Here is a 22,549-nt window from a genome sequence, read left to right as displayed (position 1 = left end):
CATGGACACGTAAAAACTTCTCCAGGTGTTTCCGTTCCGCTGCTCCACTGGGCCTAACGGGCCAGCAGGCTGCCTGAGGCGGAGGCTTGCTCACCACTGCGTGCCGTCTGCATTTCAGAGCCGACTCACTGGACCTGGGCAGCCCCAGCTTGGGGCTAGGGATGTCTGCACAGGCAGGTTTATAAAGATGCATGTTTCAGAAACTCAAAGAAGCAAAGCTAATTTCCCAGTACTCAGCTCTAAGACTGGCTGTGTCTTGCTATGATTAACTTGGGTTATCTGGCTTTGGTGTGTTCCTGAAAGGGATCATCTTGTTTTCCTTAGATGTCCCTTATCATTTTTGAATGCGAGCAGGCTCCTAAATCCCTGGCAGAGCTGCTGGTTACACGTCTCTGCCTAAGCTAGTGTAAAAAGAAGCCTGACAAAGGCCAGTCACTTTTCTCGTCCCTGTAAACTTAGCAAAGTCAGGCTTAAGAAACTATGTATTGGTCCTGGGAAAAAAATATGGGCACTCTTTCCCATGTCTGTCTATTTAGGTAAAAGGAAGTATTTTGGTGGGATATGGGCCAAATGTTCTGTTCTCATAAGGACCGTAAGGCCTTGGGGATGATTCATGAGTGTGTAATGAGACCTTTATAAGTTATCAAATATATTACAATCAAATAATTTATACACATGATTCATTTGGGTGAAAGGTCCATTAACCTTTTTCTTCAGATGTTGCTGTCAAATGACAGGAAATATCAATCAGGTGGTTGTAAAAAGCAAAGAACCCACACAAATATGCCCGACTGTTTTCTGACAAAAGCGCAAGAGCCATTCAGTGGAAGAAGGACAGGCTCTTCAACAAATGATGCTGCAGCAGCTGGACGTCTGTAAGCAAAAGCAAACAAAAACAGACGGACCCTGAACTTAAACCTCCTATTTCTACAAAAATTCACTCAAAATGGATCACAGACTTAAATGTAAAATGTAAAATTATAAAACTTCTAGGTAAAACTTAGGAGAAAATCTTCAGGACCTAGGACTAAGTGAAGAGTTCTTAGACTTGACACCAAAAACACAATCCACAAAAGGAAAAATTAATAAATTGGATCTCATCAACATTTAAAACTTTCGCTCTGTGAAAGACTTGGTAAAGAGGATGAAAAAACAAATTACAGACTGAGAGAAAATATTTGCAAACCACATATCTAACTAATAACTTAAATCTAGAATAAGTTCTTTATAATATACAAAGAACTCTTAGAACTCAACAATAAAAACGTAGACAATCCAATTAGCAAATGGACAAAAGATATGAACAGACATTTCACTGAAGAGGATTTACAGATGGCAAATAAGTGCATGAAAAGATGTTCAACATCGTTAGCCATGAGGAAAAATGCAAACTAAATATACACGAGATATCACTGCATACGTTTCGGAACAGCTAAAATAAAAATGGCAATAACAGCAAATGCTGGCAAGGATTCAGAGAAACTAGATCCCTCATAAATTGCTGGAAGGAATCTAAAATGGTACCACCCCTCCCAAAAAGAGTACGACAGTTTCTTATAAAACTAAACATAACAACCTTACCATGTGACACAGCAATTGTACTCTTGAGTATTTATCCCAGAGAAATGAAATCTACGTTCACACAAAAACCTGTACACAAATGTTCATAGCAGGTTTATTTGTAACAGCCAAAAACTGGAAACAACCCAAATTTTCTACAGTGGGTGAATGGTTCAACTGTGGAACATCCGTACCGTGGAATATTACTCAGCAATAAAAAGGAATGAACTATTGATACAAGCAACAAGTTGGATGGATCTTAAGGGAATTATGCTGAGTGAAAAAAAGCCAATACCAAAAGGTTACATGCTGTATGTCTGCATTTATATCACATTCTTGGGTTGACAGAATTATGGAGATGGATAACTGATTAGTGGTTGCTGGGGGTTAGGGAGGAGGAAAGGGAGGGAGAGGCTGTGTCTATAAAAGGATAGACAAGGGATTCTTGTTTTGGAGCTGTCATGTGTCTTGACTATTGTGACGGTCACACCAATCTACACTTTTGATAAAATTATGTAACACACACACACACACACACACACACACACACACACACGAGTGCATGTAAAGCCAATGAACCCTGAGGAAGCTCAGCGACTTGTATCATCGTAAATTTCCTGATCGAGTTATTGAACTATCGTTATGCAAAATGTCATCACGAGGGGAAGCTGAGTGAAGGGTATATGGGATCTCTCTGTATTGTTTCTTACAACTGCACGTGAATCAATAATTATGAGAAAAAAGGAAAAAGTTAAAACAAAAAGGTAAAAAATTAAATAAAAGTAAAAAGTTTAAAAAAAAAGCAAAGAGACTCCTCATGTAAAGGTCCTTCCACCTTGTGATTCCAGCTGTGGCTCTCCTCCGTCCTTGACTCCCGGACATGAATGATTCATCCAGTCCAACCAGCTTCCCACTCCCACCCCACCTGTCACCACATCTTCGCTCTCATGGCTTCTCCCGCACCCCCTCAGATATGCCCTCACAGCTCACCTCCTCCGGGAATTCTTCCCTGATCACCCAGCCCTGGTCTACAATCATTCCTTGACATGCCTCTTGCAATTCACTTCTAAAGCACTCACTTGACACTTGTAAAGTGTTTCCCAGACATTTGCACCCCCTGATGATTTCTGCCATATTTTTGTACCATTTGTACCATTATTTATTTACTATTTGGAATTAACTTGCTTTTTTCCTAGCTAAATGAATTTATTTAGTGTTATGAACTGCATGTTTTTTGTCCCCTCTGAAATTCATATGTTGAAATCTAGTTTCCAATGCTTTGGTATTTGGAGGTGGAGCCTTTGGGAGGTGATAGGTCATAAGGGTGGAGCACTTATAAGAGGCCAGAGAGCTAGGTCGCTCTCTTTCCACCATGTGAGGACACAGCAAGAAGATGATCGTATGTAACCCAGGAAGAAGGCTGTCACCAGAACACAACCATGCAGACACCCTGACCTTGAAATTCTCAGCCTGCAGAACCAGGAGAATAAATGTTTGTTGCTTAAATCACACAGTCTATAGTGATTTGTTATAGCAGACTGAACTAAGACATTTAGTGAGGAAACATTATATTACTAGCACAAGTAGAAAAATGTTATCACTTGTAGTAAAATAGAGTGTAACCTGTAAAAAATAAATACAATGCAAATGAAGACTATTATTAGATTGCACTGGACACTACTGGTGTCCAAAGGCTCTAAACCAGAGTCCTACCACTTTTTGGTGTTTATTGAGGAGGGTAAAAGGTATTAGATAGGTGTTTGACATATTTTAGTACAAATCTGAGACTTTCTTTTTTTCTTTTTTTAGGTAATCAGAAGAATTGAAAGGAAGTTGAAACAGGACTATGCCACCTTTACAATGTGAATCAAAGTTATTTAATGCCCCATCCGTGTACCCACTAAAATCATCGTGTCCACCAGGGGTACTGTACCTACTTTGGGAAACACAGACTGATAACACATTGTCCCACGGTATTAAATACCTCCGCCTCCTGCAGGCGCACGTCTAACTCCCCGTCTAGACTCTACGCTCTTTGAGGGGAGGGATGAACTGTATCTGGTGTAAGCTTGTAACCTCCATAATAATCGGCATGGTGTTTTGTGCACAATCAATATTTCAAAGATATTAATAGTTTGCTTGCTTGAATTTTAAACTCCCAAAACCTACCTTTCCTCTTGTCAATCTATGTCCATTTTCACCCCAGCAGCCAAAGCTCTGAGCCTCAAGGGAGGAATAAGAGCTTGTAGAGACAAGGCCAGAAAAGCTAGAAGAAGAAGCGAGCAGCGGATGGAGTTGTGGAGAACCCCGCATTCCCGAGTCAAGCTGTACCTACCGCTCCGTCACGTACACCAGCCACTAGTGGAATCTGACTGTGTGAGCCATGGAAGCGGTTCCTCCAGTGGGAGTTCCCGCCAAGAGAACAGAGGTGAAGTGGAAAAGCAGTCGTGAAATCTGAGACACGAGCCCTCTTCGACCCATCACTCGCTTTTTCTGCCCTCTGGACGTGGAGCCAAGCCCAGGAAGGGAGAGAGGGATGAGAAAGCCAATATTCGGCTAAACTGAAGTTTCTTTTCATAAAGTTTTAAAAGTTGATCACTGTCATAAAAGGTCCCAACTTGAAGCTGGGGAGTAGAAACTATATTTATAAGGGACGTATTAGCCCCTTTGGCTGTCAATGCAAATTAGGATCAGTTTTAAACTAAATGTAAAGAGTATAAGAAATGCCTCTGAGTAGCTGACGGGCAGTTAATGTCTGTCTTGCTGCCTTTCTGTGTCTCGGGAATGATAATTATCGTATACTGTTCAGAATCTTTGAGTATTATGCAATCCCAGGGTCAGCAGAGCATGGGAAAAAGTGACAAGGCCATCCAATGAGAGAGGTGCTTCCAGCCGCGTTCTGCTGATGGGGCACCAGAGGCCATGGGACCCAGAAGTCACAAATAGAAGTTCCCATGGCTCTGGGCGGTGGCCAGGCTTCACCACACCTGTTCAGCTTTCATAAATAATTGTGGGACCTTGGGCAGGTCTTCACCTCTCCGTCCCTGGGTTTCTTTATTGGCTCAGACTTAAGTAATGTTTAAGATTCTTCTAAGTCTGATGTTCTGTGAGTCTTGAAAACTACTTGGGTAGACAGTCTATAGAGTGAGGGCCCTTCCTGTGTTGACGGGTGAGGCGTGGATTCAATAACTTACCAGCCAGTTCTCTAAGATACCAAGCCCATGAGATGGCTACTATCATTCTTGGAATATACCAATCACATTTATAGCCTGGTTTTAAATTTTTCTTGGCTAAAGAAGTGACTGTTATACACCACATCCTGGATTTATGGACATATCACAGTCATCTAAGACTTGTCTTGGCCTCCAATTGAAAACTGAGGTGGGAGCTGGTGGGGCTAGGAGGATGGGGCTGTGTTTCCACGGCTGGGGGAAGGAGTGCTGCTTCTGCCCAAATGCGTTTGGACAAGAGACACCAGTCCACGGGTCAGAGCCTGTCTTTCTATTCCAATTATTTATGGGAACTTCGTCCTCTTGCTCCCGCTCAGGTGTCTGCTCACCAGCATTCTGCAGGTGACACAGTGACAGGCAAGTCCCCTGACTGAGACGTCTGCCTCCGTCCCCCTGGGGACCAACAAAGGGGTTTCTCCCCTTGTCATTGCCATCTTCTCTCACCTTTGCCAGAGCTACCTCAGGATCTAGTTGTGTGTGGCGAGACCACAGTTAAATATGTGTGTGTTGTGTCAACACAACGCAATGAAGAAAACGTCACCTTTGTCCTTGAGGAGCTCACAGAAGAAGGGAGGGGAGAGAGAGTAAAGGTTACGTGGCAGGGCACTCTGAGCTTCGTTGGAGGCGAGCAGGGAGAAGACACACAGTCCAGTCCTGGGGTGGAGTGGAGGAAGTGACATCAGCAGTAAAAGAAAGGGGTGGGAGGTGGGGGGAGTTCTTTCAGAAGTTTGCAATCAAGCAAGAAGCCCAGTCTTGAAAGTCTCTCTGTTTATTATTTATTGGCCCTTTTCTAGACAATTACCTCCTTTTAGGCCAAATTTCTCTAGGAATAGACTAAAACAGTCCCAGGGGAATAAGGGAGGGGACCCATGTTACAGTGCGTGGGTATAGCCTGGGACTAACGGAGAGCCCCCGTCAAGCCAGCCTCAGCTCCCGAAGGCAGCGCCTCCACCTCGGTCTGTCTCATTTACCTCTTTTCCTCTCCCTGCTGCTTGAATATTAAATATTCTCGCACTGCAACATAAAAACAACCCCTCCACAGTGTATAATTGTTATATTTCTAATATACGCATAGATATATACATTACAGTCTTGCTTTAGAAAAAACAAAGCATACTTAAGGGTGGCCAGGTCTGTGGGTCTCTTCCTTGGCCTGTAAAGGGCTTGTGGGGAGGGCTGGCCCTTGGGATTTCACTGGCAACTGCATTTACCCCCACACCGACCCACATCCACCAGCAGAAAGCATCTTGAGTAGAGTTTTGGCATTTGCAGCAAAGGCTCCCCTCACTACTTTGGGTGTGACTCTCTTGCTCTTTCTGCAAAAGGCCCCAAAAGATGCCAAGATGTGTGCTTTAGCCTAAGGCTAATGCAAAGGAAATGGCCCATGGGACCTCGATGTGCAGAAGTGCATTCTGTGGCCAGAAATGCCTTGAAAGATGGTTGTTGGGGGCACAGAGTGCCTTGGTGAAGAGGTTGGTGAGGAGCAAGGAAGGTGGGAGATGGGGCCGTGGTCCTATTATCTAGGCATTGCACTCTTTTTTTAAACAATATTGAGCATGGATGTTTCGAGATCAGGATAGGATTGTAGTCACATGCTGTCGAGTCATCACTGAAGTAATGCTTCCAGGATGCTGAGAACATGTGCCCACCTTATTCCAGTCTGTATTGGCCTGGCTTAGAAGAGTTTCCATGGAGAGGGGGTGGAGTGTGGTGGAAAGAGCATGGCTGTGAATCAGGAAGACTTGGGTTTGAATCCTACCCCTACAGCACACTAGAAGATTGACAGTGGGCGCTTGCTGAGTCTCAATTTCTTCCTCTGGAAAATACACCTCACCACATTACCTCATAGAGTTGTTGTGAAGATTAAAGAAAATAGGGTGTTTGATGTACCTGGCACAGAAGAAATGGCTCAATAAACGGTGGTTATTGTTATAGCATCTGCTGCATCGCCCAACTCCAAGGACTGCCGCTGACACTGCAGTCTGTGTGGCTGGCGCCCCCTAGTGTTGCAGTGCACGGCAGGCACAGCTGTCTGTGGCCAACCTGGACAGATGTAGCAAGCCACAATTTTCAGGGGACTTCAGTGCTGTGAGTGCATTGACTGCAAAATGGATGGGATGGCTTTAAAAATGACTTTCTCGTTCTAAAGAGAACTGACAGGTTCTTTGGATAAAGTTGATTTGTTTTTCATCCGGCAAGAAATCCCTCTCTCACTCCTTAAACGTCAGCTCAGAAAGCAGATTTGAAAGCTGTAGAGAATCCCACACCCCACAGTCACCACTCCATGCTCTGCCAGGGGGCTCATCCGTCTTCTTCCACACATTATTCCTTTGGGGTCTGGAACCTGTCAGAGACAAGGCTGGGAGGCTGGGACGCAAAGTGGCATCATCAGAAGTAAATCTCAGCTACAAAAACAAGGCCTGAAAATTTATAGTTTCGGTTTTGTGATACAATGCCCTGCTGAGGGGTCTCATTGGGACCATTCCATCTGAACCAATTTACCTCGTTTTCTTCTTCTAGGCACTGAAGATCAATCTGAAAAATCTAGGATTCTAACCAGAGCTGTGAGAAATCTGAGAAGTCAACTGGTTCATTTCTCTGATTTTACAAACAAGGAGAGAAACAGGCAGGTAAATTGGTGACATTAGGAGTCAGCTATTGTAAGGTCCGGAATAAAGTGCACGTTTCCAGGAGCCTGGGCTTGGAGGTCAGATGGACAGGGGTTGAATCTTTATCCGTCAACATCCTACTGTGTGGTTTCTTCCTCAGAAAAATGGAGAAAACAAAATAAGCTAAATCAGTTGATATACTTTAAATCCCCAGATATACCACCCTGCCTCTTGAAATGTCATTTCACTGTGTAGTCTTGTAAATGTTTAATTAGTGACCAAAGCTCCAAAGTTCCAAGGCAAAACTGTTGAAAAAGTGACCCCCTGAAAAGGCCTCAGTGTGCTTCTGCTGAAAGGCAAATGAAGAGCTCACTTTGCTGACTGTGTTTGTGATGTAATGTTCTTTTTGACTGGGACATTTATAAAATCCTGAGTCCAAGTGTCCCGTCAACATTTTGAAAAGTTGTGTTCTGCATGGTTTGCTTTTCTAAAATCTCTAAGGATTATTCCAAGATCAACTTCAACTTGAAGCAATTGCAGCCTTTGGCATTTTCCCAAACAGACTCAAATGTTAGTTCAAATAAAGTGAACTGAATATTTTAGAGGTCGCCTTTTCAGCAACCTTGCTAGGCAGAGCACAACAGAGAATCACAAATGAACAAGTAAAGTCCATCACCGAGCCCGTGCTTCAGACCTTAAGTCAGAATGATTTGTTCTTTCTTGGTCATAATTCAAGCAGGACAGATTTTCTTACTTCCCATTCCTTGCAGAGTAAAGAGAACAAATTAGACGAAAAGAGCCATTAGAGGCAGGCATACTGACAGCAGCAAGAAAAATGTACAGCAAGGTGAGGATACAGAAAAAAATAACAGAGGAGGGAAAAATACAGAAGCCAAAATTTAAAAATAAAACAGCAAACTGAGGCCTCTAATTTTTAAGGCAAGTAGTTCTGTACGCCTCAATAGTCCCTGAGGACACCTTACCGTAGCACAATCCTTGACGTTTATTAAGATAAACTAGAGTTGTCAAGTTGTTTCTTTGGGTTTAAAAGGTTAAAATAAAGCCTTGACACTTAAATGAGAAAGCTGCAGGTATTGGGGAAAACTGCTTGAATGAAAATTTTTGTTCTCTGACAATGTCAGACAAATAAGGCCTAATTGTGAATATTTTCTGCATTTAGAAATCTTCTCCTGCCCGTCCTCATGACTGTTTTTCCCATTACTAGAACGTGGTGGTTTAGCTGGTTCCTAGCCTGAGGAAAAGGCAACTCTGTTCTTAACCTACCGCACACTACACATTTCTTCTCCTGCCCGCTGCCTCCCCACCTCCCCACTGGTTCACTTTCCCACAAACGCCTGCATGTCCCTGGACAACTCCAGTTGAAATGGGGCATTTTCTGTGTATCTTTTCCTGGTACTTCTCTTCTCTGTCTCCCCGCCTCCTGGCAGAAGAATTACTCTTTATCTATATTTCCACAGCACTTGATTCACACTTCTGATATCACACCAATAAATCTATATTATAGTCTTGTCTTCCCTGAAAAGACTCCCAAGTTATTCAGGGCAGAAAGCCTGTCTTAACCTCATCCCCATAACCTCAGAACCGGAACATAACAGATGATCAAACCTCTTGAATGAATTTCTGTTTTATTTTCTGGTTTGATTGTTAGAAATTCTTCTAATATTACATATATAGTAATAAAAGAGTGTCCTTGAATTCTGAATATTGACTTCATTGGAAATTCATTTAACTGAAAATACTTTAAAAATGCATTTAAACTAAATGCTTCTTTGCCATTTCTTTTGGATGAATGACCATCTGGAACCTAAAATATTATAAACAGATTTAAGCATTTAATATTTTGTTCAACAAGCAACTGGTGTTTTAGATAGTCACATCATTCAAATTACTAAGCTTGGAAACAGAAAGAGCTGATCTTTCTAACGCATTCATCCGCTTGTGCAACTGTTTGTGCTCTCCCCTCCTTAGTCCCAGAGGTAATCAAATAATTCAACAGCCCTTTTGGACAGCTTGTTTTATACTTAATGTTCATTGCTGTAATCAAATTAAATATGAAGATTCAGCTACAAAATGCACTCTGGGTTCTGATTATTTTTAAGTGAACGATGTCAAATGGGAGATATTTATAATAAAAAAGGTCTCTTGAATATAAACCCAAATTTTCTTAACCAGTTTTTCCCCAAATTCCTCACCATTCCACATAAAAACCTGCATGTATCTTGTGTGAGGATAATGAGCCAGAGAAGGAATGCCAGAACATCATTGATGATATGCAGTTTTATTTAATGATGTTACATTCAAAACCATGCTGTATCCTGCGGCTGGGAACAGAGTGACTGGCTTATCTGTTTTCAAGAATCCTGTAGGCACAGCATAGAAAAACATAATTACATTGTTTGAATGAACATACTGTCATAGAAACTCTTTAAAAACACACACCTGGGGGCTGGCCCGGTGGCATAGTTGTTAAGTGCACGCACTCCACTTTGGCAGCCCAGGGTTCACAGGTTCTACTTGCACTTGTCAAGCCATGCTGTGGCAGCATCCTATATAATGTAGAGGAAGAGGAGCAGGGATGTTAGCCCAGCGCCAGTCTTCCTCAGCAAAAAAGAGGAGGATTGGCAACAGATGTTAGCTCAGGCCTGATCGTCCTCAAAAAAAAAAAAAAAAAAACCACGCAGCACACCTGGCCGGTTCTGAAATAACAGAGTGAATTAGCAAGCTCTCTTGGCTCTCAACAAGGGCTCTCTGACCTTTGTTTCCACGTGTCTGATCCTGCCTCATGCGATGTCAGCCCGTGTCTGTGGTGCCAGAGCCTGTGGCTGCTCCCCTGGGAAGGGCTGACCTGCTGCACTGCGGCAGCTCCATCTCACACTTGGACGAAGGAGGAGTGAAACACGAGCTGCAGAGAGGTTCAGGCTCATCCATCCATAGTGATCCTTAGGGCAACAGGAAAACTCCGCGAGGTTCAAAATGAGAGCTGAGCACTCATGGGTTGACATAAGGAAGGCTGTGTTCCAAGTCCCTGCCAAGCTGATATCAGATCACCATCTACAGGTTTCTGAAGGGCCACAGCCTTCTCAGAGAAACAGGGAAGTGAGTTCCAAGTAGAGAAGCCAAAAGAGACGTACCCACCATGTGGCTAAGGCTGGGCTTTGAATGAGGAGAATAACGTTGATGGTTAAGTGGTGCCTTGGCCTCTCCCTGTTATAGGAAACAGCCAAACTCTACCTCAGCACCTCCTTCACTCTGCTCTGACCAAGGCTCTGCGGCAGAGACTGGCCAGCTCTTTCCCATACCTATTTCTCTCTCTTCCTAGGCACACATTTGGACTGCAGTTCCCAGCCTCCCTTGCAGTTCAGTATGGTCATGTGACTGTGTTCCAGCCAAAGTCACTTCTGCCCATTGGTGCCACTTACATGCCTGGCCTATGAAGTACCCTCCACTTGATCCTCCATGCTCTCTTCTGCTGTCTGCTCGATCGATGTCAATACTCAGCCACCGGACAGCGTAGAAAACAAAAGTTGAAGGTGACCAAACTTTCATCAGCCTGGCTCCCACCTGATTGGACCTCCTCCCCCTGCTTGGACTTACATGATTAAGAAATAAACTGTTTTATGTCAAGTCACCGAGGTTGCAGGATTTAGCAGCTAGGGTTACCTTTAATAAAATTGATGGACTTTATTTTGTAGAGGATATTTACCTACAGCCTGACCATAATAAGCATTCAGAAGCCCTTCCCGGACTGGGAACCAGAGCCAGATATCTAGTCTGGAGCCCAGGTTAATTTCCTGGTGACTGAAGAAATATTTGGCAAGTTTTTGTTTGCCACTAGGTTGCAATATGTGTACCAATGCACACAAAACTCCCAATTTCTCTTGCCTTGGAATGGAGATTTTTCTCCAAAACTGTAAAATTGACACCGATGACATTTCATATAGCTAGAAAGGCTGCCGGGAAAAGGAGCATTGTTTCAACTGTCATCTCCAGAGAAACGTGAGCAAGTGCTCCTCAAAGCTATGCTGTTTCCTCCTCCCACAGAGCAAAAGCACAGAATACAACAGTGAAAATTTCTGGCAGGACATTAGCACATGCCATCTAGTGACAACCACAAGCTAAAATTGGAAAGGCCGGGGCAGCTGTTGTTGTCTAACGTTTGTATCCTCTGAGAGCTCGTATGAGAGGGAGATGGCCAAAGACTCTGATTTAAACCTAAGAGCTGAAATTGAGTTAAATTCATCTAACAGAGGGTGCCACTTGGGGGCCTCCAGGGCCTCTGTTCTTACACAGCTTTTTTGATGGAAATAACCTCCTTGGGAGAGAAGCCTGAAGAAATATTGAAATTCACAGTCCACTCTATTACACAGCCCTTCACTCTCCATCTGCGTGACTTCATCCCCATCAGAGCTGCTCCCCAAACACCCCCAGCCCTTGGCTACACATGAGCAGGACAAAAGTCAAGGACCGCAGACAGGGAGGGGAAGCCGTGACTCCCACATCCCACTGAAGGAACCTTACACTGTGAGGGAAAGTGAAAGGTGAAATTACCTAAGTGACATTTCAGTAGCAATCAATAATCAATCCAAACTAGGGGAGGGAGGGTTCTTTGGGATTAAGAGGTGACAGTTGCATCCCGACTACCCAAGGTCAAGTACTGCTTCTGTCGCTTACTTGAGTCTAAGCTTGGGCAGCATCTTCTCTAAGCCTCAGCTTCCTCCGGTAAAGTGGAGGTAATAAAAATGGCCACCTCATGGCTTATTGGAAAGGATTAAATTGAATAATCTAGGGAAAGTGCTGGTGTATAATAAATATTCAATAAGCAGTTGTTGATTTTCAGGAAAGAAGACAAATGTCACAGTCTTTGTCAACACACCCAGGAAACCCCGTGCAGGGTCTGGGAAAGCAGTGTGACTGCATTTACCCCTATGTTTACCAGAAAAGCAGATTGGAGGTCACCGTGCTCTCAAGCCACGTTCTAGACTGAACTAGAGCCAACGTCTCGGGATAGAAGGTAATAAAAATAATATCATAGCAAATATGTAGATGGTGGTTTATAACATACTGAGTGTTTTCACATATACGCTTGTATCTAATCTTTAAAAACCTAGAAGATAGATAACATAGATGTTTTATTTCCACCATTTAGACAGAGAAATTGAAGTTCGGAGAGGGGACATGATTGGCTAAAATTCACACAGCTAGCCAGCTATTTCAAACCCAGGCCCCTCTAGTCCAGAGACAAGGACCAGCCCAGACCACTGCACACGGAGGGAGGATGCGTCAGACAGATGTGTGACGCAGAAAGGATTTTAAATGAGGGTGTGAATGAAAATCTCATTAAGCAGAAAGGATTTTAAATGAGGGTGTAAATGAAAATCTTAGAAGAATGAGGTTCTAGGTGAAGCGAGGAGGAAGCAGCATGTCAAGACCATTCTGGAGGGTTGGGGGCTTTCCCAGGCTAGGGAGCTTGTGGAAGGAATCCAGCGACAGGAGAGTGGAGGCAAAACAACAGATGAAGGCTGATGGCTCTCCACAGGGGACGGTAACGGTGGCATTTGCTGAAGGGCCCTTTCTGTGCACTCACCGCCGTGCTAAAACTTCTAGATATGATCCCGTTTAATCCTCCCAACTCTGTGAATGTATAATGCTGTCACTCCCATTTTATAAGTGAGGAGACTGAGGTCAAGGTCACATAGATAGTGTATGGCGGAATCAGGATGCAGACCTAGGCTGGCCTGACATCAGTGCTCATGTTAGTCTGCCCCAGGTTTATGTAGCCCCTGAGGCTTACAGAAAAGGCAAGATGCACACTGTCTCTCATTGGCTAAGACCAGAAGCACACGATAAGCTGCAGGGCAAATATAAAAAATTAATAAACTAAGCTGTATGCAATACAATTAAGCTGTATAAAATGAAACAAAGGTGTATAACTATGGCTAAATTTTAAAATCACAGCACAATGTTACCTCCCCAAAGGAGAAGCAGAATATTCAGTATCTAGAGACAGAACAGAAAGGCTGCCCTGGACAGGGAGTAAAACAGCAATGGCTCAAATAAGTCAGCTGGAATATACTTGAGCATATACAGCAGAGAGGCAGCCTAGGGAATATTTTATCCTCTTAATGGGAAAAGGAGAAAGAAATAATCAACAATAGAAAGTGAATCAGCAGAGCCATACTCTTCATCACTGGAGGATGTGTGTTGTAACAAGTCCGTGGGCTGTTCTATGTGTTGGGAAGAAAGAACTATTCCTCTACCCTTCTACGTTCTCCTGGCTGGTCTAAGAATTAAATTGACATGAAACAGAATAACAAGAGAAAATCAAACAAAGTTTAATAACATGTAGACAGGGGGTAAACCCAGGAAAACTGAGTAACTCACCAAAATGGCTGATACCACCACCTTAAATATCATCTTCAGCTAAAGGCAAAGGAAGATGTTGGGGGTAGTGTTTGGGACTTCAAAGGGGAGGAAGGCAATTCACTGGGAGATGGAACAGCAAGTGTTTGGTAAACAAGTGTTTGCTGTGACTTACAAAGACAATGGGACATGGAGAGGACTTTGATCAAATGGGCCTTTCTAGGTTCCTCCCTGTCCACCACGCCTAGTTCGTATCATACGATAGTTATCATAGCAATAGCTTCTTCCTGGAACAGGCCTTCTGTCTTAAATTATATTAGGCAGTTAGGGGGAAGGTCAAAGTTTCTTCCTGAGTCTTTTGCTCTTAAAAATAATCAAGCCAAAGAGACACATTTTGGGGTGGCAAATTCTGATTCCCCACATACAGATTAAATGAAATGAATACAGAAAGCCCTGGGCAGAGGGCCTGATGCTTTATAGGGGCTTGACAAATGTGCAGGAGATGAAATAAACAGTCCTTTGTGTACCACCTTCAGGATTTTTGTTAGGTCTGAGTTCCACCTCTACTCATATTTAGTGAATGTTTTCCTATAAATTGACTCACTTATTTTTAAACTTAGCCTTGTCCTCTGTCATAATAGCCATGAATTCATAGATTTGAGGTGTAAGTTATACATTTCTTCCTAATATTCATGAAAATAAATTTAAAACCATTGAGAGATTTAATGTCCACACGCCCCCCAAAGCCATCTCAGGCACAGCTAGTGTGCCACAGTTTGGGAAACACTGGAAGCGTGTAAAGGGCCCTGGATGTGGGACAGGGAGACCTGGTCTAGGCTGCAAGAGCAGGCAGGCCACCATCATGAGGCATGTTCTCCCAAAGGAAAGTGGGAGAGAAGAGCTCATGCTTTATGTCGCACGAAGGCACGTGAGATAATGAAGGTGACAACATTTCATAAACGGACATTACAAACTGAAGATGTTGTGTGACTCTGTCTCCTTCTATTAAAGAAAACTTTTTTAAAAAGTCAAACATATCTGACAATGGTCAACCAATTACTAAAATAATACACTCTAAAAGTCAGAGAATTTTTTACTGCTTTTACAACTTCAAAACAAAGCATCAGCTTGTTTCCTGTTTCTTGCAGAGGTAACACAATTGCACAATCTCTATAAAGGTCAGTGAGCGCAATTCAAATTCTGCCCTTTGCCCTGGCTTATGATATTATTATTATACCACATGGGCTCTGAGTTGGAAAGAGCCCAAGAGAACATCTTGTCTAGTCTTCTCATTATACAGAGGAGGCACTGAGTTCTAGAGCATTTTAAAAACCTTACTATGGAGCAAAATGGGATTCAAATCATGCTCCAAGCCCCTCAGCCAATGCTCCTGCCATTACGTGAGCCTGTTCCCTGCAAAGGCAGAGGACCTCAGGAGAAGAGGAACTGGAGGTGCTGTGCTCTATATAATCCACTAACTTCCAGTTAGGAAAGAACCCTGTGGGCAAGTCAGAGGATCAAGACATAGACACTGCCTTCAAGGTGTCCACAGTCCATAAGGAACTGGGAACACAACAAACATGGCCCAACTAACAGGAATATAAAAGGAGAAACCGCCTCAATTTTCCCAAGATAATCCAAAAAGCAGTCACAGGGATGGAAACTGAAGAAGCCCCTGTGTATTTGGCTACTATCGTGGGAGTGCGTGTGCCTGCCCAGGAATGTCTACTTCCAACTCACCATCCTGGGGGTACAGCTGCACAAGGCAGCCACAGCCTCATGGTCCTTCAGTCAAAGGGCACCATCATCACCATTAGGGACCATGGCAACCCCACCCCACCCCAGACACTGCTGCTCAGATGCTGGCAACTTTCTCGGGCTACCTAACTCCTGTCCTGTTGAGGTTCACTCTCTCGCTCTTCACCCAGTCATTCGATAGTCTAAGATTTGCACTAACACTCAGAACAACAGAACAGCGGGCTAGGAAGCAATTTTTCTAGCGTTTGTCTAAAATCATAGTAAACTACAGAAAAATGTCCTCACATTCTAACATCTCTGGAAAGATACTTTCATGTGACTTCTTAGATAAACATTCCAAGAGTTATAATCTTAAAGAAAGTGTGCCTGCTCTAAGAAATAGGTAGCATCTTTTAGAAAAGGAAGAGCTTTCTCTTTAATAAGAAAAGAAACTAATCAATAGTATTTTCTAAGAAAAAAAAATTGGTTTAAAAATTTAGAGTTATTCCATTGAAGCTCATTTCCATCTCTCCATACTCTGCCCTGATACCATTTTACTGATGCTATCCACCGTGTTCTAGGTCACTAAAGGAGGGGAAAGCTAGGAGGGGACCAAGATTGGTGGAGCGTCCCATCCACACCAAATGTTTTACATCCTTCCATGGAATCCTCATAACAGTCTCTGAGCTAGTTATTCCTGCACCCATTTACAGAATCAGAGTAGAGTCAGTATGCTCTAGAAAGGGGAGGCATCCCTAATTTTGGTAGATCCAATAATAATCTCAAGATAATAAGAGGGGCCTGGACCCTGTGTCAGGAACTATGAATAACACACTGTGTGCCTGGCCCTGGTCCACGTGCTTTACTTATTAAGTCATTTGACCCTCATAAAAACTCTATGGCTTTGGTACTCTCATTACTCACCTTTAATAGCTGAAGAAACGAAGTCACGTGGCTGGTCAGTGGCAGAGCCAAGGCTTGAACCCAGCAGCCTGGCTCCAGGGTCTATGGCTTTAACCCCCAAGCCAACTGCCTCTGTCAGGCAAGGGGCCTGCCCAGAGCCCCCAGCTGGGACGTGGTGCTGCTGGGATGCAGCCTGCAGACAACAGGCCTCCAGAGGCATGTTCTTCATCACCAGCGCCTCCACCCACACTGCCCTTTGCCAAAGCTAGCACCCGCATTTGCTGCCCTGGACTCCGTCTTCTTCCTCTGTGGGGACTTTGCTTCACTATTTGTGTTGCCCACTTCCTCTACCCATTAACTCCTCCCTTCTGCCCCAAAACATCTACAGATCTGCTTTCTCCCACAAACTTCTCCCCAGACCCTGCTGCCGACTTCAACTACCATCCTCTCCCCCTCCATTGCCTCTTCTTGCAAGTCGGCTACACACTCTGCCTCTCCTCCATGCCTGGTCCCTGCCCAACTCCCATGTGTCTGAAGTGGTCCCCTCTCCTCCCATTCTCCTGGCCACACCCCCAGCCTGCTTTCCAGGACGCTTGCAGGAGCCTCATGAATGGAAGCAGCCCTCCCTTTCCATTCCTGCTTTCATACATCCACGCCTTTGCTCACGCTCCTCCCTCCACACAGATTGCCTTCCCCAGCCCCCATCTCCTCTTGCTCAAGTCCTGCACATCTTCCAAGTCCAGGGCTCATCACTCCAGCAGGGAGCATGCACTCCTCCTCCAAGCTCTGTATGACCTTCTTTTGTACAGCACTTCTTATTTAAGTACACGTCTTATCTCCCCTAGTCTGTACTTAACCTGAGGGCAGTGATCTTATCTAACTCCTCTTTGTGTGTCACCTACAGGTAGGTGTAGAAAGAGGATGCTCAATCAACACTGAACAGTGCGCGTTCCCTGAGCGCAGGCTTGGTTCTCAACAACCAGATCTTCCTGCGTAAACTCAGCCAGAGGTTGCTAAGCTCGTGGACCAACCTGCTGTCCTGTTAGCAGGAGCTGAGTCTACCAAAACTCACCCTGGAGAGCTGCCTGTCCTCACGTAGAACCACATCTGATCCTCTGGAAGTGGGCAGGAGTAAATGACTTCCAGGAAGTCAGGGAGTCTTGATAGCAGAAAGAGGAAATATTAGAAATGTGGCTCCGGTTAAGAAGAAACGTTTATTAAGATGGTAGAAATCACTATGAAAATGCTATAGCTAAATGTTCATTCATGTGTTGACTTGTCCTCCTAAATGTCCCCAGTCATTTCAATTTAATAGGTTCAGTCGGCTATGGTTTGGAATGTTAATACTGATGGTATTTCAAAGCTCTTTATATTCTATCCCCAAGTCACTTTTCCCCAGGAGGATGGTGATTGTATGAATCCCAAAAGTGCCTCTGTCAGAACACACGGTGCTCTGTCATAAAGGAGCACAACAGGATCCTCAGTTGTTAGGTGCCAGGTGAAGTGCACATTTTTGCAGATATTTTAAGAGTCACCTCATCCTTAATTATCTTCACAAGCTTAAACACAACAATGCATACTATGGGGTCATATCTCAACTGTTATTTCCGAGAGTTTGAAAACAAAGCACATTACTCTATTCAAATCACTTGTACATTATCTCATTTAATTTTTACAACAGGCCTTTATAATGCTATTAGTCCTCTTTTGCAGTCAAAAAACCTGAAACTCAGAAAAGTTAATTAACTTACCCAACAATTTGTTTAACTACATAACTCAGTGCTATAGATTCCATATAAACACTGCGTATATAGAGAAAGCAATGAGATAGGTGCTCTCAAATATTGCCGTGGGAAGGTACACTGAGACAGCGGTCGCATTAAGAATAAACATGTATGTGTGTTTATATATGTACATGTAATATTATATACGTAATAGTCACCATTAATTCCACTTCTAGAAATAGAGCCTAAGAAAATAACCAGAGAGGGGCCTGCGTGGTGGCGCAGGCGGTTAAGTGCACACACTCCGCTGCAGGGGCCCGGGGTTCGCCATTTGGGATCCTGGGCGCGCAGTAATCTCAGTAACTGAGGTAGGTAGTTCCAACATAAAGGTGTAAAAACGAAAGGAGCTGGTGACAGGAACAATTTCCTTTTTCTGAAATGTGCACACCTAGAGCTCTGCAGTAAATCTAATTCATAAATGAACTTAGCTCCAACTGCACACACTAGTTTCCTCCTGGAAACAATCATGTTGCAAAAATAAAGGAGGAGGAGACATTTTTAATTTTTGATGACATAAGAGAGACGTGACTTTCACTGTTCTTTAACACACTCACTAAACCAGGGACACAGAAGGCTACTGGAAAGGGATGACTCATAACATCGCCTCACAGATTAGCATGGAAACCGTTAATTCTGCATCATCTCTTCTGATGACAGGACAAGTTGTTTTTGTTTGAGTAAAGCAGAAAAGAGGGGAGATCTTTCTTCCCCCAAAGTTGCTGGCTAAACCTGGCTACCTTAATTAACATTCCCCTTTGACCTGATGTTATTCTAATGTCAGGTAACAGAGCAGGAATTTTGTGGTGCTGCGTTAGACTCCTTTAAGGAAAGTTTTTGATCTAGAGTAAGTGAAAGCATATATCATGGAAGGAAACCATTATCAAGGCTTTCCTTTACCACTCAACTCTTTTTCCAGGAGCTCTTTAATAACAGCTTTAAGATTTATAGATACGAGGTGCATTCCCTTCCCAACACTGGGAAGCTCATTGAAGCCTCCTTAGACTGAGACCATTCTCCACAGTCTTTCCTCCAGAACCCAAACTTAGCCATAACAGCTCACAGGAGCTTCAAACAGATCACTCGGGCCATAAACAGAAAATGTATTTCACAGAACATTTCCAGAAGCTTTATTTTGTTCTACCTGTTAAATGTTGATTGTTAAATAGTGGCTTAGATTTGGAAATATCTATTTTATTCCCGCCTTGGAAAGGGGAAAACAGAAGTTCAGGCATTTTGAAGTTTGTAATCCAACAAGTTTTTAGTCTATATGTATCAGTAATTCAATTACTAAATAAGTTTTCATGTAGTGTCTTTTTGGAATTAGAAATATAAAAAGAGGCAGCTCAGAGCATACTGGGATGCTCTGATAAACAGACCGCATTCCAGAATTTCTAAGCTACCACACAGTATCTACAGAAGTTTTCCATACTTTGACCAATTCAGTGGCATCATTTTTCATTTCTAATGGATTTTTATTACTATTTAATGAAAGTAGTTATTTTAGGCTTTATTTTCACAATAATTTTCCTTGCAAAATTATCTTTAATTCCTAAGAGGTTTTTTGTAGCAATTATAGAGAATAAGCATTCTTAAATTTCAAGACTCCAGACACTTTTACTGAGTCTAGTTTTCCTTATAGCAATGAGATTTGTGACATTATTCCTCCTCTGCATTATTTGAGGCCAAGGCAAGGAAAGAACAGGGAGAAAATCTACAGAGATTTGTTTTACATTTACCTCATTTTTACAAAGTGGCTTTTTCTCCTGACGCTGTCTGTCTTAGGCAGGGGCCCAGACGCTGTTTTGGCCATCAGTGCCGTCTGCTCTGCACCCCCACTGCCAGGGCTAGACTCGCAGTCAACTGGTTCACACTACACTGCTGCACTGGTCAGATGGGCAGCACATGAGTCCCTCCCTCCTCCCCAAGTTCTCAAGGGAAGTGCAGTCTTGTTGTTGTTTTGGAAGGGGGCCGTTTTCCTGCAATCTGTGACCTCCTCTGATTGTTACTTAAGACAGATCTTAAGGCCTCACTCCTTCTTCCTGTCAGCTCTTGAGTGTCTACTGCCTGTTTACGAGGGGCCTTTTCTGAATAACAATCCAAGGAGCACCATTTGCCATTTTCACCAGGTTCCTGATCTTTGTGGTTACACATTCTGAAGTGTCAATCATCCTTCAGGCAATTAGAACCCTTAAGCTCTCCAGCAGCACCGGGAAAGAAACCAAGCATCCCCTCTGGAGAGCACTGGCACGTGGTGTCTCCTGAAGCGCGCAGGGAGGGGCGGCGGCTTACCTGTGAGGCATGCCGGTGCTGGAGGCGGTGCTGTGCTCGCTGGACAGGTCCCAGAGCTTGAGGTACCAGTTCTTCTCTGCTTCACGCGCCAGAGCCAGCTGCCAGGCCCTGAGCTGGGTTTGCCCCGAGGGCCCGAGGCTGCCGTCTTTCCCCTTTTCTGAGGCTTTCTTGGGAGATCTGTCTTTGCTCCCTACGGAAAGCCCAGACTGTCTCCTTAACTTGCTGTTCTCTTCCGAGATCTGACTCCCCGCGGCCCCAGTCCGGGCTGACAGCATCGCGGAGGTTCGTGTCTGTCTGTCACAGAAGACTCTAAGTCACTGTCATCAAAGTAATTTGAATTGATTTCTCTGCTTCTGCCTCCCTCCGCTTGCCTGTCCTCCCTCGTCCCCTTAACCTTATCCTGCCGCAAAGCTGTAATTGAGCCGCGTCCCCGGCTGGGGAGGAAAGGGCATCTCTCACTTTCCTGAGGAGGAACTAAGGCGGCCACTATCTGTGACGTCTCAGAGCACGGAAATTGTAAAAACAACCCCCAACAACTTTGTAATGCTGAAGTTTTGCAGTGCTATTCTTCTGCAAAGTATGGACTTCTGCCTCATTTAATGATGACTCTGAACCTTAGATCATTAGGGTTTGGTAAATTATATTTGATCATCATGTTAGAGTTATAAAAAAAGACATCTAGAGGCTCATTAGCCACTTAATTAGAGTCCCTTTAGAGTTTTAAAGTGAATTTCCTCAAATAAATTTAACAACATCAATGCGAAAGAAGGATTATTTCTTTTGTGTAAACCTAAAAATAATATTTTCAATTTATTTTATGATCCTTCAGGAAAGGGAGGCTTTTTGAATGTCAGCGAACACATACATGTCAAACATTCTCTCATTCCTAAAGCCCACCATAAGTGATTCAGTAATTGGCCCTTTTGATACTTCCAAAGGATGGAAGCATGAGGAATATAATTGGAGACTGAGGTTGAAGTTGGAGTTAAAAAATAGTAGAATGAGAGGAAGCGGTAAGAGCCTGTGTGTGCGTGGGTGTGGATGTGGGGGGTGTGCCCACTGCACATGAAAACTAGCTCTGAAGATGGAAAGAAAGTGCAGGTAATAGCCTTCGTGGTTACGATGCATGAGACCGACCCACACATGCCCACCAATCTGACCTCTGTCCTAGCTCAGGGACAATGATATCAGTGCCACTTAGGTGTCTACCACAAAATTGTTTGGTGACTCACCAAGCCCCACCCATCCCCTAATCAACCTCCGGCCCTCCTGTATCAACTGCCTCAGTGTCGGCTGCATGTAAAGAACTCAGGGAGATTTGTGAATTTCTCTGTCCAGGCAAGACCGTAAATTAAAAATCATAGAGGTATAGCGAGGTCTTATAGTCTCTGGGAATGGCAGGAGAGAAAGGAGAAAGAAGAGGCTCTTCTTAAGGAGTTAGCTCTTCTGGAAAGCATGTTGATGTCTAACCCCTGTGGCTGTTAATCAATCAAAGCCAAGGATTGAGGGGACAGCAGATCACACCACGGGGACTCTCCCATACTCAGGTGAAAGCTGTTTAATCTTAGAATCCAGGGTAGTCTAGGATTAGAACCCTGACAACCAAGCAACCAGCCACCTGGAACATCCATCCAAGGGCGAGGAGGCAGCTGCTACCCGGCACCAAGTCTGTCCCACCTGAGGCTGGGGCACTTAGGGACTTTTAGCACCAGTGGCTGCAGCCTCTCCAACTCCTCTTCCTGCCCTCCATCCCTTGAGTCATTGAAGGGCTCTGGCAACACGGTATCCATAGCAACAGGCTCCCCAAAGTGTAGTCTCTGGGGACAGTCTCCCCAGTTTGATATAGTTGGGGATGTGTCAATAGGGGGCTCTGCAGTGGAACTGGGGAGGGGGGTCTATGCCTATTCAGCCAAGGGGGCTGCGTACCTCCTGGCTTGCCTCTCTCAGGAGGCAGTGCTGCTGTGTTTAAGAGCTCTGCTCTGGAGTCAGACTGCTTCCGTTTGAATCCTAACTCCGTCACTCACCTGCTCTACAAATTACTTAACCCCACTATGCT

The 22,549-nt window shown here is 44.0% G+C and overlaps 1 pseudogene; it reads right to left on the bottom strand.

Moving 5' to 3' along the window:
* LOC131414627 (peroxynitrite isomerase THAP4-like) overlaps positions 1–20,768 on the bottom strand; it is a 48,310-nt pseudogene extending 27,542 nt beyond the window's left edge.
* Positions 20,769–22,549: the final 1,781 nt, after the last annotated feature.

Source organism: Diceros bicornis, chromosome 15, assembly GCF_020826845.1.
Source record: "Diceros bicornis minor isolate mBicDic1 chromosome 15, mDicBic1.mat.cur, whole genome shotgun sequence".
Classification (NCBI taxonomy): domain Eukaryota; kingdom Metazoa; phylum Chordata; class Mammalia; order Perissodactyla; family Rhinocerotidae; genus Diceros; species Diceros bicornis.
The sequence above is the reverse complement of the archived record's forward strand: the minus strand, read 5'-3'. Positions and strand labels throughout refer to the sequence as shown.